Source organism: Brienomyrus brachyistius, unplaced genomic scaffold (genome assembly GCF_023856365.1).
Source record: "Brienomyrus brachyistius isolate T26 unplaced genomic scaffold, BBRACH_0.4 scaffold70, whole genome shotgun sequence".
NCBI classification, from domain to species: Eukaryota; Metazoa; Chordata; class Actinopteri; order Osteoglossiformes; family Mormyridae; genus Brienomyrus; species Brienomyrus brachyistius.
In genome coordinates, this window is record NW_026042345.1 from 1159645 (window position 1) to 1175650 (window position 16006).

The 16006-nt window shown below is 42.6% G+C and overlaps 1 protein-coding gene across 1 annotated transcript in view; it reads right to left on the reverse strand.

Moving 5' to 3' along the window:
- Positions 1–3990, reverse strand: part of pitx2 (paired-like homeodomain 2) — a 52456-nt gene extending 48466 nt beyond the window's left edge. Inside the window, exon 1 of the mRNA XM_049002655.1 lies at positions 3897–3990. The gene's annotated coding sequence lies outside the window, so the exon portion shown is untranslated. The remainder of the gene's footprint in view (positions 1–3896) is intronic.
- Positions 3991–16006: the final 12016 nt, after the last annotated feature.

Genomic DNA, 16006 nt, shown 5'->3' on the forward strand with positions numbered 1-16006 from the left:
GGGCCGCAAAGGAGCCCCCAAGGAATGTGAGTTCGCCTGTTAGCACACGCTGCTGATTCAAGATGAAGGAGAGAGGGAAGGGGGCACAGCTCTCAGTAAATCAGAAGTGGCTCTAAACCTCTCCCCTCGCTCCCTATTCCCCGGCGTGCGGTGCCCTGGCCGTTTTCATTCGCGCACATGCAGGTGGAAGTCGCTAAAATGGGCAAGGTTGACGTTGTTGCTTCATGAGGCTGGTGGCAGGTATCTCATTCTCGTAGGGTGTAAGGTCCTCTCCGCCTTTCCGTGAGCCACGACCAGGCTCGTTACACACCTACGAGTGTCGTGCCGGTCCGTCGGCCTCACACTGCCCAAGGCCTGTCATCCAAATGCCCGAGACACGATTAAAATAACTCAGTTTATACCGAACTGCCCAAAGCTATGTGACGTAGCTAGTGTGTGAAGCTCTCAATTTTTACTTGATGATAGAATGTATATTGCCCAGATTTTAATTTGAATGCGTTGTGGTGTTTTTTTTTTAAATGGCTCATTTACGCAAATCTTCCTATTTTTAACTGACGATAAAATATATATAGGCCTTAAGGAAATTACACGCGTAATCTGTTTAAAGTGTGTGCGCCGCCTGGCTAATACAGGCAGCATCTCCACAGCTAGGGGTCTGCTTTCACTTAGCAGTTCGGCCCAGAAGTGGAAAATGTGCTTCGTGAGACAGTCACACCATCACTCTTAGAGTACAGAGTGCTCTGGCGGAATGCCGGCAGGGCAGCGCATGGAATGGGACCGATAAGCTCCGCAGTGGCTAAATACCAGCAGAGTCAGAGCAGAAACGCAGGATTTACAGGACGAGAACGGTGAAGTCGTCTGCATAGGCGATGATGTCATCATTTAACTGATAGCTAAGTGTACTACTAACTTTTGGGGATCTTGAAGATCCAACTGTTTTTGTGCTGGTTTCATTAAACTGTGCACACATTTCTTTTCTTGCACATTGGCCTTTGAACAAAAACATGCTTTTATGCAGTGTATAGTTTTATAAAAGAGCCACCTTATATATGCATTTTCGAGGAATAGGAGACTTGTTATTAAGATGTTGGACATTGTATGTAGCTTCCACCAGATCCACATCACATCTATTTCTCGAGCAGATGCTTTTTTCCAAAGGTACAGATTATTGACACCCACCCCACCCCCGACAGAATCCCCCTTCACGGGCACCCCACCATAGCTCCATGCACACTCTCCTGGGCGCTGATATGCCTGAAGCAAGGAGATCCATTGGGTGACCTTTGCCGGCTCCCGGAATGGCCCCCGGCCTCATCCGCAGTCACGTCTTTGCAAAACAGGAGCAGCATAAAGAATGAGCTGATGGGTCAGGTTGGGGGGGGGGGGGGGGGGGCAGGAGCTGGAAGTTATACTCAGTGTAGGAAGTGACCCCTCACACCCATTTCCAACATGGATGGGTTTTAAAAAGCAACAAGCTGTGAAAATGAGCAGACTTCCAAAATGAGGGGAGATCCTTTGATTTTTTTTTTCCCCTCACATTACAAAAAAGGAAAATAAAAACAGTTCCATGCCTAATATTTCAAATGTCGGTTCTATAAAATGTTCAAGAAGCCTTGGAAAAGAAATCCCGTACGAAGAGCCGAAACGCTTCCCTTCTTGCTTTTTTTATATTATAAATGGCAAAGACTGTGGCTTTGACTGCCGACCATCATGGTAGTTAACATGAAACCACTTTAGAGGACAGCTGGGGAGTGACATGAATAATAGGGTTTAATTTGGCTAATCTTAGCCAGAGTGGGGGATGGGTGGGAGGAGGGGCACCGGTGCCCCTTTGCCCCCCCCTCGCTGCCTAAGCACCCCCTGCAGTGCCCCCAAGGCCGGCCCAGGTGGCAGTGGCACTATGAGAGGGGCAGGTACAAACTCCCGTCCGAAGCACCCTCCAGCTGCCCCCCGTCTGGGATGGAGCGACCAATGAAAATAGCTCTGTACAGAGAGTAATTAAAAGCCAGTGGCAAAGCCAGTGGCGGGGAGTCTGCCTGCCTCGTCTCTCCTTTCCTTTACAGGGCCACTGTAATTTGCCTGTTCACTGTGAATTTCTATTAATAATAATAATGATATTAATAAAAGAGAATATGCACGTCGCGAAGTTGTTTTTTTTTCCCCTATCGTCTTCCGTGTCAAGTGACTCGTCAAAAAGTTGTGGAAACGCTACAGAGTTTCTACTGCCATTCTATACGTTTCATACATTCATTATTGTTTTCAGAAATTACCATTTAAAAATCTTACATTACATTAAAACACATGTATTAATATTTATTTATCGATAATATAGAAATTATCTAAATTATATGTATTAATATAAATACTAATAAAAAGTAAGAAATACCCTTTTCCTGTAAAGTCCATTTTCGGAACGTTTGAGTTGAGAATAATTCGGAGAGATAAAGACTTAGAGAAATAATATCATGCTTCAGAGACGCTACATTGCTAATCTTTTTAAATTCTTGTCTCATTTGACACTGAGAACCTAGGTGTTCACAAGTGGGTAACAGCCGTAACTCACACGGCATAATGTACACGGGGCCAAGCTGGGGGACACGGGGATGATGGGAAAGGGCCTCGATTTCTCCCAGTCCGTGCAAAGTCGTGTGACATCTGCGTCACACTTTTTCGAGCTTTTCTTTTTTCTTTTTTTTTTACTCACAGTACAAATTTAGCTTTTATTTGAGAGGAGAGTTTCGAAGATGAAACGGTGGTGCCCTTAGAACATTTGAAAGTGCGGTCGAGGCGCCTGCCCCGGGCGAGCTGGGGAAGCATTTACTACTCTTTTTATATTGCTTGTCTTCAGCTTGTGATGGTCTGCTTTTATTTTGCCATAAAACAACTCGCAACTTAAAGAAGTTCTGACAGCGTACAATAAACCTCGTTAACATTAACCCTTGGATGGGGGCGATCGGCACACGTATGTCACGCTGGAGCCATTCAGGCTAAACGCTCTCCTCCGAGGTACAACGGCAGGGGACTGCCAACCCCCGGGGCAGGAACCTGCCGTTTTAATAGCCTCTCTGCTTGCTGTCGTTTTACGTGACACGTACACGAGGGTCAGGGTACCTTTCATCCGTAACTGTGCACTGAAACACATCTGGGTCGCAATTTTAATCCAAAGCTGTGTCGCGTAAAAACTTAAAAAAAAATTAAAAATAAATACAAAATAATAAAGCAGATGACTAAGTGACATGATATTATGTTTGTAAAATATACTGCGTGTTATTTTATTCTTTCATAGCTATTTTTTGGGAGGGATACAGACAGTCTAGAATATTGCAGGCAAAAGCCAAAATACATTTACCACAAGTTTAATGGTAAATAAGTGGTAAAGATTCCTGAAAAGATTTATGATGCATTGCTTCTGAAGACAATACTTAGGGAAGATCAAACACCCTTCTCTGCTTACCCCCCCCCCCCCCCCCAAAAAAAAAATCGCCCCCCCCATCTTTTACCCAAAACGTGAGTACATGTTGACCTTTCACACGTGCTGTCCCAAAGTGAGTCTTGATTACCCATGGAAGCCAACTGAACGTGCCTCTGTAGTCACAGCTCATCTTTTATACTAATTTTGGATTAATATTGGTCCGCAACACTGCGTAAACACAGTCACCTAGCAAGCCTGCCACACTGAAGATACACATTAATCCACTCTTAATGCTGAGAGTCAACTTATAGTCCTTAGAAGAATTTGCCTTAATCTCTGACTAGGCTACTCAACTGCCATACAAAAGCGTACCCTAGGAAACGACTTTCTAACAATTAAAAAAAAAATATATATATACATATATATATATATATATACATGTGTGTGTGTGTGTGTGATTAGAGACAGAATATAAATCATTTACCTTTGAGCTTTTGGTGGACGTTTGTTGAGGCAGGGTGAGGACAAGCCCGCGGGAGTGAGACTGGGCCGTTTGGCGGAACTTTTTATTTTTTATTGATGGTCTGCATCGACGGGTTAACCTCAGGTTCCACCGGCAGAATCTCTGAAACTGCTCCTGTCCAATCAAAGGCCAGCTTCTTTTCGTCACCCAATCCGGCCAGCCGTAAGCATCTTTTCCTCGCCTGTCTGCCTTCGGTGGCCTCTGCTTTAGTTTCTCCCCTAACGTCTCCGGCGATGTGCCGTATTCTCTTCGGGGCTGTGTGTTCTAGCTGCTCTCTGCAGACTGGCCAAGAAGCCAGCACCCGTCTGTAATTTTCTCTAAATGATTAAGCTCCAGGCAGAAAGCACTGAATGCAAAAAAAGTGGTGTGGCTACATTTTACGTATTTTATTTTCATCTTTTGATTCTATCCATATTTCAACATGGTTACGCAAAATCCCGTTTTACTATTTGTTTTCACGCTATATTATTTTTGACTTAAAACTGTTTTATAAAGCTCTTTAGTTCTGGAAAAACGGATTCAAGTTTGTAATTGCATTTTAAATGTTCTAAATACTCAACATCTTTGTACAATTGAAAAAGGCTAACTACAATCAACAGCATACAGTAGAGATCGCAAGTCGTGTCAAAATATAATAAACAAAATTAATAACTTAGCAAAAATAATCGTAATTTATTACTGGAATGTCAAGCTTCTACAGTCCAATGGCAACACTCCCCATATGGGGAAAATAACTGTAATTATTTATCCCACTTTTGGTGGTGGGGGGGGGGGGGTTGTTTGGGGCTGGTTTGGTTTTAGGTAAAAAAACTAAAAAATAAATATACAACACATGTTTAACTGGGTTAAAAGATATTATTGATTATTATATTCATATTATTATAGAATTCAGTTATATGCCAAAGTACGTCCAGTTTTATTTATGATATATTTTAATATATCTGTTGAAAAGGGTATTACAGCATATTTAAGCACAGTTTTGGATGTAATGTATCTAAGCAGTTTGTGAAATGATTTGAAATGTCACCATCATCCACAGTTATTTACCAAATGTAATTCATTCTTTAATACTCAGTATTGCAATAAACAACCTCCAAATAAAATGATTACAGGGCATGAGTTTTATAATATAATCAATATGAAAAAAGCTATATTTTTCATCTTTCTTAAATACTTAAATTTACTTTGTCACATGCTTTGCGTCTGTTTGTCTACAATGTTGCTGACAGATGTGAGACTGTTATTTGTCAGTAAGCCACAGTAAATATATGCGGGTTTGATGAATAATCTGTAAGTGCTTGATTTTCCATGCATGCGTAATTGTCACTTTTGGTTAAATGTATGTTTACCTTGGCAGGTTAATACATAAAAACTTCAGAAAGTAAGATTTGGAATGACATCGGCTTTGAATACGCTGCAGTTGCTTGTGGGCTCGCTCTCCAGGCATATGATTAAACCCAGATTCTGTTTGAGATTGATTATTTTCCAAATATCAAGGTGCAAATCGCATCTATCACGGGCGATAGCTGATGTATCGATGAGTGTGCGACCGTGCCTCGATCAAATCCGGGATTTACATCATCCAATCAATCATGGCGATGCGAGCGAGCGGTGTGCAGCTAGAAGCGGGCAGACACGGGCCCGAGCGTGAGAATCATGAAATATGAGCGTGCGTCGGGCAGACGCAGGATTCGGTGCGATTCAGAGGCCGACACTCCGCTGGCGGAATGAGAGACTGGGACAAGGCGGCGACTGTATGTTATATTTACAATTCGTGACCGGACATGTTTTTCTCTTCTCCTCTTTAGCTAGAGTTAAAAGATTGTTTTCATCTTCAACGTATATCCGAAGGGCAGGAAAATAGCCCTGGTTTCACCCTGAAACACCTCTGACGCAAAAATATAAACATACATGTTGCACGTCCAACATAACGTAACAGAACAAAGCACAATAGATTGTAAATATGACATAAATCTGAAATTTCTATGTAAACTTTTCCGATGAATTTAATTTTTTTATTCTTCTCTTTAATAGCAATGATAGCAAATTACTTAATTATTTAACCAATAATGCTCGTCTTAATAACATAAGATTTTTTTTCATGCGCAATATGCATTATAAAATAAAATGATTGCTATTATTATTATTAGTAGTTGAAGTAGCTGTAATTGGATATATGCAGCATAAAGTATATATTAAATGGGAGGCAGAAATTTGTATAAATTAAATAACTGCAATAGTTAACACACATGTGATTAACTCTTGATTAATTTTTACTGCTTCAGCTACAATTATGATTTATTATTATGATTATTATGTCACCTTTTATTGCTGTAGCTAATTATTAATACTGCGCCCTCCTGTCACTGTTTGGGAACTCAGACGTCTTGTAAAATCCTTAATTACTTTGTACATGCCGCCTGTTCCGTGAGGCTTCCCGCCTTGATGACAGTTCCGTACCTGACTGCAATATCTTATTAAATTTCAAATTCATAACGACCCCCGTGCCTTAAAGGTGAAGTCATGAGAAACTCCTTGATCTGTCTGTAGAATTACTCCACACGCAACTCTGCGTGTTGCTAAACAATAACCCAAAAAATATAAAATGGGGCCTTTTCCCAGAATATAACCTGACCAGAAGCTTTTAATGATGATACACCAGATAAGCATGAATCTTTTTAACAAGGTGTTGTTTTTGTGGCGTAAAAATGGTGTCAGTGGATGAGATTTTCTGGGGGGTAAGCAGAGACCAGGTGCTGGTTCTATAAGTTGACCACTCCAGGTAAGGCCCACGATTTGGTTCTGGACATTTACAGTATGGAGATACAATGCATTTAAGGATATATTGTAAAGTTGGCTTTTTACATATACATAATGTTGCTATATATTGTTATATATTTTACATATACATGTGTTGTTGTAGATATCTTGTTTTTATATATGTCGAATTTTGTTCTAAGTGTATATATTGCGCATTTCTGACAGGGGACATTTTTGACAGGCAGAAAAAAAACAGGATACAGGGAGCGGAACCTCTGATGTATACTTGTAGCGTGAATATTAAAAGATACATAAAACACTATGAATAGACGACACACTTAAGTGTAAGCAATATAGCGCTGAGCTGTTTGTTATGGGATGGCCATGTAAATTGGTTTACTTGTTCCCATCTGCTGACAGACGCTGTTTGGTTTCTAGTGCTTTGAAAGTTAATACTCCAATAACAAGTAGGCTGAACTGAAGCCGTTCAGGGGGTTTGGTGGATCTGCAGATCGTTCACCTTCTCTAAAGGTAACGCTTTCAGATAACGTTCATCCTTTTCCTTAAAATTAAGAAATAAGGCAATTTTTGTAACGTAACTGCACTTATACTAAAATAAAGACAATTACATTGTTTTTACTTCTATTCCTGTCTTTTTTATTGTTGGAAATATATATATTTTTTTCTGATTAAGGACTTTTGCGAAACGTTCATTAGACTATGCTGATAATTCTTAAGTAAAAAAACAAAAAACTTACAACTAAGCAGAAAAACACTCCAAGCAGCTAAGGGCAGATTTTCCAAATGAGATAATTACAATATTTGGAATCCCGGAATGTGCTATGTGCTAGACCGCTGTCCATTAATCTAACTCCACTAGCAGAATCAGCAATTTATTAATTTATTCAGAATCACAAATTGCACCAGCTCTGGGGCAGAAGCAGAACAGGCATGATGGGAAAAAAAAACGCAGTAGGAACCAAAAGCAAATATAACGTTTTAGACCAAAATGAGGTAAAGTCTTGAGCAGGTATGTTAATGTTCTTTACAAAATGACTGCCAGAAGTGGCCTTTTCTTCATATAACACGTATCAGACAGCAGGCTGCCTGTTTTAAAGAATTTCTATACTCCCACCGACTCACTTACTTTAAAATTGGTTCTTCAAAATAATCATTACATTGATAATAGCTTCTTGGTGTCCCTCAAGGATTTCATCCTGTTATTTGAACGATAAATTTTTTTCAGAATAAAATTTGCGGGCCTGAGCAAAGCCAGACATATCACCCGTAAAACACAACATCATAGTCATTTCTGAGTGTCCCTGAAGTCTTTCTGAACAAAAAACTGTAAGATGTCATCTTCCGTCTCTCACTGTTACATGCTAATAATCTCGATTTTCCAGCTGAAGTGCTCTGTACTAATTGCGATCTTTGTTAGCGTTTGTCATCCTCGGAGTTACCGTAATGGACTTTGCCGGCTTTCTTTCCCAACCTTTTCCCTTCTCCTCGTCATTCTCTATTTGATTCTAAAGCCTTCAAAAAACATTAAGACGAAAAATCCCTTAATGCGTCTTCAACCTTATCTAGACACCTATCTGTCTCCGAGCCGCAGCGTTTGAAAGGATAGAGTCGGGCAGAGGATGGAGACGGAAAATCTCCCTCCGCCGACAGGCCCGGGAATGACTTACAGGCATCTAAGAGTCTGAGGGAATCTCTCGGGCTCCCCTAGGGCTCTCGATATCGCTATAACCAGGGGCAGTGCAGTAGAAACACCAGCGGCCTGCTTTCATGACAGGAAAAAGCGGGCAGAGATACAGCAATGGAGAACAAGGGGTGTTTCGGGGCTGAAAATAATGATGTTCTTCTCAGTAACGGCCGAGTAAGAATTGGAGAAACCTGAAAAGGTACCGACAGTCTGGAGAGACAGGCAGGCGCAGCTTTGAAATGTAGATGCTGAAATACAAAAGGTCTTCCAGGGGAGATTAGTCGTAATATCGTTTGTGTTTGACTGCCGAACGCCCTCGAGCGCTTGACACCAGCTCGCAATTAAGGCCTGTTCCAGGCCGGAGCCCATGTGCCTCGTCGATCATGCGGCCCGGAGCACGACACGTGTGTACACACGCTCTGAGCTCGCAGGAGGCGAACGGCTCAGCATTAATATATGCGTGGAAATAAACAAACAAGTAAATAAAAAAATAAATGTTGATGGTCAAAAAAAGCTATAGTGTCAAAATTAGGACCTGGAGGCAAATCAATGATATGAATTTTCTCTATTTTTATATTTATAATATGAAATATATCTATAATAATATATAATATATCTATAATAGAATAGAATTGATTTGCCTTTGTAAAGTGACTTTCAGTATCTATATAAAATAAATGTATTATTATTATTATTATATATCTAAAATAATATCTATGATAATATTATGGATAGTATTATATTATTATCTTTAATTAATCGTGATCACACATTTTTTATGATACTTATAATGTATGAAAATATGAGACTATTTCGTAAAATTTATTGAAATATTGTTCAAATTCAACTTGATTGAAGATTTCTAAGTAATGTAAAAAAACTGTTAAAATATATAATTTGGATAAATATATTTCATTTAGTACTGGGAGACATTTAGAATTCAGTCAAGTTTTGTTAGTGTGGGTGAATATTTTAAATACTCTGTATTATATATGTTTAGTATATTAAATAAATACTTCTAAATGAACAGGTTCCCAACCGTTTGCATTGCATTAGCATTTTTAAAAGCCTCTTTAGCCTTTTAGCATGCTTTTGGCGGGACTCTGTAATATACCATTAGATGCTGTTCCCAGCCTTACTAGCTCCTAGCTCTACATTAATTTGACTTTAATAGGCTGGGACCATTCGAGCTGATAAATCTTCAAGCAGAGGATAAAGTTCAAATAGATAAAATCAAACAGATGTTAGTAGGAGGGTTTCTTCACGACCCATAAAAGTGCTATCATCAAAGCCTAGAATCATTTGTTTTGAATTATTGCATTGTTATCGAAAGGGCCGTCTCTGCCTGTTTGCAGAGAAATCTGATCTGTTTATCCAAAAACAGAACAAAGATGCCAAGTCCTGTGGACCCTGGGAAAGTATTTGGCGAGTGATGGGTGACAGACTGGGTTGGCCGGGAGACGGCTTGATTGACAGCTGTCAGGGACAGAGGTGGGAGGGAGAGATGGTGTGGAGCGCTGTGTTTACACAGTGGGGTGTACGCAGGACGCCAAACGGAAAGTCCTTTCTCTTTCACGTTAATGCTGATATTATCACGGCCAAAGAATCAAACGCTCAAAACAAGCGTATTGATATAAAGCATTTATTTAACAATTATGAAACATTTTCATTACATTTTCATTTTCAAATATTTTTTTGCATGATTGTGTTGTCTTTTTTAATAATAAAATAATAATCAATAATGATAAACATCAAAATGGAATTTTAAAATGACTCTTTCAGAAATAGGTCATACCCAGGTGAAATGCTTTCCTTATCGCTAAGATCTGGCCGAACGTGGACCTGAACTTCGACAGCAATCTTTTTCCGAGTCTGTGTCGTATTGCCTTTAATCTGTGTTTTTAAAGAGGAAATAAATAACAGTGGCCTTATGGGTTTTCAACCATTCTGTCACACAGCAGGTCAGACAACCCCTAGGAAGATGCCACGGGCATGTCTGCAATAAACTTATTCTCGTTACATCTGCGGGACAGAAAGCTGACTGTCAGCTTTATTATAAATATGATTCAAACGGAGCAGGAATACAGTCCTCACAAAGATAATAAAAAATAATGTGTCCAGAAATCATACTCGTAAAAGGTAACGCACAATCTTTACCTTCAAAAAGAAAAACTTCATGGATGTTTACACTTATTTTATGACATATTAAATAAACTGGTAAAAAAGGGTAATGTATCAACTTAAATCGATATGGTTTTGCTAAAGAATATATATATTAATGTGAAAGGCATGGAACTGAGGATATATATCCCTGTGATGACGTCCAAACGCTTTTTCCTCTTTCGGTTATTTTCTCACATTCTTGACCTTGTTAGTCTGTCACGGAAGCATGTAAGTCAATCCTCTCGTCCTGCGGCCGCATGTTGAAAAGATGCAGCTCTGCGTGGAATTTCACCTTGACTTTTTTATGCGCTGTTGAAGAAAGCCATTTCACGTCTCGGCCACTGTAAAGTGGCCCTTGCCCTGGACGTCGCCGCTAATTCACTGTACGTCGGCAAACACGTGCGTTCCATGAGGCCGAGCCGCCCTCCGCTGCCGCGTCTGGAGATTTTTACGCTAAAGCCCAGAGATTCTTACTTTCTCGGTGGGCATGCATTTTTGATAGCTCATACAGTATTCATAATTTCATATACACACCAAGACGCTCGCAGTACATTTTTGGTTATCGCGAAATGATATTTTACTCCGGTGCTGTTAAGCGCTTTTCCGTCAGCCTTGTGATAGCTGCAAACGTGAGCGTCACTGGCATCTAGCCGAGATGATTATATTTTTTTGGGTAGGGGAATAAACCCGGGGAAAGTCGTTTTTATCTCTCGAGGGTCAGTGGCAAAAGCGATGGCCGTATTAAATAGCTTTGCCCACCCTCTCGGCACCCGTCCCTGACATCCTGTAAGAATGATGCCGCACCCCCCCCCCCCCCCCCCCCCCGCAGCGTGACCATGCAAGTGGAGATGAGATGAAAGACCGACGCGTCATTTATTTTAAACATGTTAATGAGGCCGAGGGCTCAATGCTCTCTCTTCGACACCGTGCTGGCAAATATAGAGACTAGGCCTCCTGGTTACATGGCGCAAGGTCACATGGCTGTGGGCTAAGATGTGAAGCACTTGCAATGTTCTGACTGGAATTAGCACTAGCCGTGACAAACTGTCTCCAAGCCAGATGTTATCCTCGCGAAAGTCCTTAGAGCGTATAAAAAGCTACTGCCACTAGCAGTCCCAAGTGCATGTTAAAAACGAGAAGTTTTAAACGTTTACGATGTGAGATGAACGACAAGCTAGCTCTTGGATACGATTTCTCCAGCCACTCTGCTTACGTTAAACGGGAAGTGACTTTGCGAGGTAAATCCGGAAGGGTCGAGCCAACTCCCAGAAAGTTCCTTTGGCATCCTGGGTAATTAAATGTAGTTCCGTCTCAGGGATGATTTACAGCTGCTGATTTAGTGGTCGGTAGAAGCCGCAGAGAGCCAAAAGGAGCCGCGCTAACCCCCGGGTCAGCGCCTTCACATTTATTCACAGGCCAAAATCTCGGTACTGAAATGCGGTGAGTCGCAGGGCGTTAGCGATGTTGCTACTAGCCTGGCTGATGTTGGTTTAATCCCCTGGCTGTGATATACACTTATAATTGTCCGTGGCGTTGACAGAAATAGTAATAGCTTTATAAGCAGTAGCTACCGTTAGTGCTATTTAGTGGCATTTGACATTAGTGACATTAGCACTCACGCTCAAATGTCTCCTAGCCCCACGGGGGTCCCAGTGCTCCCAGCAGAGGATCCAGATGCCTTACCTAGGTGAGGGAATCTGCCAAGCAGGAGAAAGGACTACCCTGCCCCTGATTACAAGCGACATCACACCAGCGACTCTGTTATTACAGTAAGCCATCGCCATTACCCTATCTCTCCTGAAGTTTAACGAATCAGCTTGTTGTTTACAATAGGCTGGAGCCTAATTCTGCAGAAATCACAATCCCCTGACGGGATAACCAGAGCGGCCTCCCAGTCTGGCCAATTCAGGAGCCGGACAGCCGGCTAGCTGGGCACCGAAGTCTCTGGGGGAGTCGTGAGTCAACACATGGTGTCCCCTTGGCTCTGCATTAATTGACCTGTGTCACGTTTTTTCAGCGCTCAGCAGGCCGAATGGAAAACAGTGACTGGGCCCCCGACAGGGGGAGATGGGGCGGGGGGGGGGTGGGTGCGCCCAGTCCTCCGGCACGAGACAGCAGACACCCGCATCTGCTTCCTTTATCTCCAGCAGCGTCTTTTAGATGCTTTATGGCGTTATGTAACCTATGGAGTGAGAGTCGTCTGCACGTCCCTGCTCCTGATGTATTACGTGAAACATTCCAAGCTGCAGGCCGGAGAAAAGGGAAGTGACATCACGCGCAGATGGTTCTGCGACGGCGCCCGGTTCGTTCCGTGGGAAGAGGAGCTCGAAGCTGACCACCAGGGGTACCCCAAGGATAAATGCCTGAATGTGTTTTTACTGCATAAATATGTGTATGTATCAGTTACAGTAAAGCTGCAATTTCCGTTGGGATAAATAAATTCAATAATTAAAAGTAACAGCAATTTAAAAAGTACAATATCTTTTTTAATCTTTAGCAATACTTGCACTGGTGGTTAATTATACAGGACATACAAAATATAAACACACACACACTATCTATCTATTTGTCTGTCTGTCTGTCTAATCCAGCATTGCTCAATTATAGTCCTGGAGGCCCGGAATCCAATACATTTTGTAGACGCTCCTACTCAAACACATCTTAACCGGCTAGGTTGAATAGGTGTGTCTGAGCAGGGAAATTAGCAGACTGGCCCTTCAGGACCGGAATTGAGCAACACTGATCTAATCTAATTAAGCGTCATGACAGGCATGTCATGTCAGGTCTGCATACTATACCTTGTTTGCGTTGAATTAGATGAGAGGCTTCTCCAGGCTGCAGCCTACAGGTGGAGCCATCGTTGGCTGGGAAGAGGATATTTCCTGCTGACATTTAACAGCTATAGACGACACTTCCCAGTCGAGAACTGCGGGGTGGAGTGGGGGGTTCTGACCTTAGTGTGTGCTCTGAACGCAGTGGGTTATGAACTCGGGGGCATCTCCCGGACGGATATTTATATGGCCAGATGGTTTTCCTCAGGAGTTCCAGTGTACAGTACAGTTTACATATTCCCTTGTTTTCACTAGAGGAGGCCATGATGGATTTTTTATTGACTCTGCAAATGTTTGATGAGAAAGCAGCACAGTGTCTGGTGTCCCCCCTCCTCCCCACCCCCCACCCCCCCCGACCAGCACGGATGCTCAGAAAACAAAGGCTCCTCCAGCGAATATGGTGTGGGCCCGTCTGCCACACTGCCAGCCCGCTTGCCGCTTTCAGCTTCTACCGAAAAAAAGTAGGGCTCATGATCTGGTGCAGGCACCGAGCCTGCTGATCCCAGATCAGCTACGCTAGCGGGTGGCAAGTGGTTGTTTTCTCTGGTGAGCCGCCCCCCCCCCAACAAAGCCGAGATGCGTGGGCCCGTCGGCGCCCACCGTGCCCCCCGCCCGCGACTCTCCGGCTTCGCCGGTCCAGGTTTATCGTCTGTGTCGCCTGACAGCAGATTTGCAAGAGAGATAAATTGAGATCTTTCCCAGGATCTCATTCTGCTTCTATTTCTATTAAAGGATTTAGCCGTCAGAGACTCCAGCTAGCTCTACCGTTATTATATATGGGACCGGAGCTGAGTGGTAGCATTTAGCCGGTGAGCTGGGTGATTTTGTTAACAAGAGAGTCGAGACACGCATAAGTAATTGTGCTTCCGCTGCCCGCCTCTCCATCAGTCTCCGGCTTGCACGCAAAGCAAACCGGCGACTTTATTTGTGTCGTTTTATCGCTTCGTTCTGTTACGAGTCTAGCATGCCCGCCTTCTGTACGTACTTATCCTGACACTACCTGCTAAATTAGGCGGCGCAGCCTCTCCTCTCGACTGAACCGGTGGCACAGGTGGCATCCCAAGTGAGGAGAGTTTGGAGCTGTCAACAGTGACATGTTACGATGGCGAGAATACGGGGCTGTCAAAGCTGTGACCCCTGTTTCCACTTCACAGTGCCGGCAGTGGGATTTGGAGGGAGGGGGAGTGTATGAAGTGGGCAACAGATCTGCTGCATTCATTTCCATGTGGACCAAAGCAATATGATTAAGCTTAGAGCCGCGCTGATAATATATGCATGAATTATAAAATTGCTAAAAAAAAAAAAAAAACATATTAATATAATGATTAAACAGAAGCTGAGACCCCCTGTCATTTTACAGGCACGAGGGAAATGATCCGAAAGGTTTAAACCCGAGCAAATAACCTGTTGCTGTAAATCGAGGCTGGATATTTAGGGGCAACGACACAACAGATAAGCAATAACGGACGACACAATTACACGCCTTGCCTGTAAAACTCACGCATTTCATTCATTTGCTGCGTATGGGACAGATCCATGGCCGGCGAAGTGCGTTTTAGCGAAACGTTAATAAGATTCGGTCTCCATCTAAAAGTGCCGGCGTCACTCCCCCGGCCCCCTCTTGGAGCTTCAGACCTGAGAGCCCACAGACCGCCGCCGTTAAAACCTTAGAGAAGGAGCTTTGACCTCTGGTTTGCCGCTGCTGCAGAGTAAATGCTTGAGATTTAGTGGTTTCAGGTGCTCATTTTAACTCTGGCCATTACGGTGTTAATTATTTAGAGGTTCAAACCCGTCCGAGCGTTCGGCGTGTGATGGAAGGCATCGCCGGCCGCCACGTGGGATTGGGAGAGAGGGAGTGCCACTTTTTGAGGGCTCCTATTTGGTTCAGTGAGTTAGGATGCTGAGCCTGTAATCAGTAGGTCGTTGGTTCAATTCTCAGTATCGGCAGAGTGATTTTGACATCGTGCCCCTGAACAAGGCCCTTAACCCCCAAATGTTCCAGTGATTGTCTGACTCTCTTTTCTCTCAAGATGTATACCGATTTGGGTAAAAGCATCCACTAAATAACCTTAATGTACCATTGCGTTGGATCCATATTCATTAATGTCCCACTGCAGATGGGTGTGTGGCTTTGTGCTTACAGAGGATCTATGAAGTAAGTTTTGGAATATCTATATTACGGTTCCCCAGTTCCGGTCCTGGAGGGACAGTTTGCAGCACAGTTTGCAGATTTCCATGCTTAAACACACCTTATTCAGCTCACCAGCCAATTGGCAGGTTTAGCAGGTGTGTTTGAGCAGGGAAAACTGCGAACTGTGTCACACACTGGCCCTCCAGGACCAGATCTGGGGAGTCCTGATCTATACCATAGTCATAGAAAATCTCATATCTTTTAAACATGACCTTTATCATATTCTGACCATTGCAGTGTTTCATATGTGTGAAACAGGAAGAGGATCAGGCAGATGTAAAAACTTAAAAATGGTTTTACTGCCTTAATGATTATTAGGGATGACAAAAGAAAAATAATTGGGTAACATTTATATTTACAGCCACGTTTTTAGTAATTTATAAACGCATTCATAATACATTATAAAGCATTCGTAATGCAT